Raw genomic sequence first — 2,903 nt, forward strand, 5'->3', positions numbered from 1 at the left:
CTGAACCTGATCAATGAAGAATGATGATTTATTTTTAGAGATCTCCTTGCCTCAAACAATTGAAGTTATGATAAAAGCCAGTGGGGTGCAGAGAAGTGCTGTTTGTAATTTTCTGGTTCAAGATCTCTTAACATTTTCACCATGAGTGAATGATCTAATTTGTTTTCTTTCCACTGGTTAATTTGAAAATAAAAGACACAAATATCAACAACTTTGATAATAAAAAAATCTGGATTGTTTTTCAGAAACAGAATATTTATTAGCTTTTAAAGGAAGGCTATGTGTCAAAGCTCTGGTTTTCCTCACTTTATAATTCTTTGACCAATTAAACAAATAAAACAGCTCAACGAATATTATCCAGGTGGGTTGATTCCCATCAAATGCACTGATCTGAATATTGTGGCCAATTTCAGAATTTCTGCTTTTCGTACAGCTTTGACCTGCTTATACAAATTTTGGCCATTTCCAATTTTTTCTTAAAGATTTATGGCAAACAAAAGTATAGGAACAGCACTGAAAATAATTAGCTGTAACCTGATAATATATGGAGGCAACGTCACTGGGCTTGTATGATGGAGCAGTTGCTGTAGGAGATGGTTTTATTAATATTTTGAAACAAAAACAAAATGATTGAGCGGTTCAGATTTTGACCTGTCTTTAGTCAGCGAACAGTTGCGTGTATTCCCTAGATATTGTGGATCTTTTCTTTGACTCTGAGATATCTTAAAGGTTGCTAACATTTCCAAATGATCAATGACTGACAGAGGTTACAAGCTCTAAAGGATAAAACAACAGCTATTTTTATTGCAGTACATTCAGCCATACGGTTATCAGCTGAAGTTTTTGCTCTCTCCTGCTCAGCAGGAGCCTGAATGAACCACAGACTTTTCAAACTGTGGAAAATACAGTTTCCTTTTCAATAGCATCTTACAGCTTTGTGGTTCCTCTGACTTCATTTTAAACACATCGTCTATACTGAAAACAGGTAACTTTGAGTCTTCTTAACTCAGTAATACTGAAGTCTGTTGTCAGTACAGCTTACCTAGGTGTGATGTGTTCCCTGATTGGTAAAAGATGAGATTCTTTCACATGGTCATTGGCAGGTCCGATCAAGAAATTGGCCAATTCCAGTGAGCAGCCATTTCCTCAGGGCAATATTTAAGTCCTGTCTTTAACAGATATTGTTTACAAACTCATTAAGCACAACCTAGGATTTAAAATTCAAAAAACTAGTAAATTATATTCCACCTTCACAAATGCGGTGCTAGACACACCAGTGAAGTTAATGGGAGAACTAACTGTGTAAATATATTAGTAAAATGCAATTATTCTTTCAAGCTCCAAACCCAATTCCTGCTGCCACTGAGGGACAATAAAGGATGATTCTATTCTATTCTATTCCAATTTGCATCTAATTATCAGGGGATCCCAAGGAAGGAAATATACATCAAGTTCCAGGTTTGACCCGGGTTCTTATCCCAGTGGGATGTGCCCATAAACCCATGCGGCACAGCACCAGGAAGCCCCCCGATCATCTCTTTAAATGACTGCTTTTGATGTGATTAAACAAGAGCTCTAAACTGAGCTCATGTAACTCTTCACACCTTTGCCTCCTCACCAGGCTGAGCCAAATAAGTATTTCTGTACTGTTTTAGTGGATGTCAAGTATTTGAATTGTGACACTTGCTCCGTTCTTGCTGATGTCTCAGTTCATTCTGGGCTTTGGTACGGTTTGAAAAAAAATCTTCGTTTTTTTTTTAGCTTATTGATATATTGTCATATTGTCATTGTTCTGATGATGCATTAGACTGAGAACAACCACACACAAATGATAATGTTTTTTGAAGGATTTATATTGATATAGTAATACACATTTAATCAAATTCTTTCCTTCAAATAAAATTAACATTCAATTTAGATCCTCCTTACCTTCTAAGTAATGTGCTGCATGAGGCTGTGAAATATACATTTGCAACAAGTAAATACTCGTGGTAATACATGGTAAATACCATATTCTAAGTTACAAGTCAACAATTGCAGTTATTCTGTTATGTTGGATATTGGATAATTTGTTGTTAACAAGTCAAGTCAAGTTTATGTATATAGCGCTTTTCAGCAGCAAGGCACTCAAGGCGCTGTACGTACGGAAAAACATTACAATGATACAGAAAATCAAACAACAGAGGTAATTAAAAAAATAAATAAATAAAATAAAGAGAATAACACTGATAATAAAAGCTTTATGCTTTATTGTCGCAGCATCTTATCATCTTACTACAGAAACTACTAACACTCAAGACCAATCAACCCATGCTACAGATTTGTGTTAAATGGTTTAGTCATTCATCGATCTCTTGCAATTTTCTTTTAATGCAACAAATTCAAATATAGCTCTAGTCTGTGTAATTCAGAGAATTCTAACTCTATTCAAAAACACAATTCACAAAGGGGGATCAGTATAGATAAAAAAATGTTTTCAGCTGATCACCAAAGGTTTATGTTTGGTCGCCCTCTGCTGGGAACTTTGACACATTACAGAAACGTTTTATTGTAATTCAAAGTCAACGAAAGGTTTAATGCGGATATTTTAACTGTTCTTTAAATTACTGCTCTTTCATTAATATTGTATCAAAATGTAAACTTTGTCGCACATACTGTGAGGAAAAAAATCCTTCCTGCCATAAATAAAGATTGATACGCATTTTAAATTTCAGGCATATTTTTTGTGTAAGTGTAAAAATATTTTTAAATGTCTTTAATAAAAGTATTACGGTCTATCACGATCGCAGTTGAGGAAGACGTATTTCCGCATTCCAGCGCGTCATCATACGCCGAAATAGCTCAGTTGGGAGAGCGTTAGACTGAAGATCTAAAGGTCCCTGGTTCGATCCCGGGTTTCGGCA

At 35.3% G+C, this 2,903-nt stretch overlaps 1 non-coding gene across 1 annotated transcript; it reads left to right on the forward strand.

The window, feature by feature from the left end:
* Window positions 1–2,830: 2,830 nt before the first annotated feature.
* trnaf-gaa lies at window positions 2,831–2,903 on the forward strand. Its single transcript has one exon. It is a non-coding gene; the product is annotated as a tRNA-Phe (tRNA).

The sequence above is a fragment of the Girardinichthys multiradiatus genome, chromosome 20 (assembly GCF_021462225.1).
Source record: "Girardinichthys multiradiatus isolate DD_20200921_A chromosome 20, DD_fGirMul_XY1, whole genome shotgun sequence".
Taxonomy (NCBI): domain Eukaryota; kingdom Metazoa; phylum Chordata; class Actinopteri; order Cyprinodontiformes; family Goodeidae; genus Girardinichthys; species Girardinichthys multiradiatus.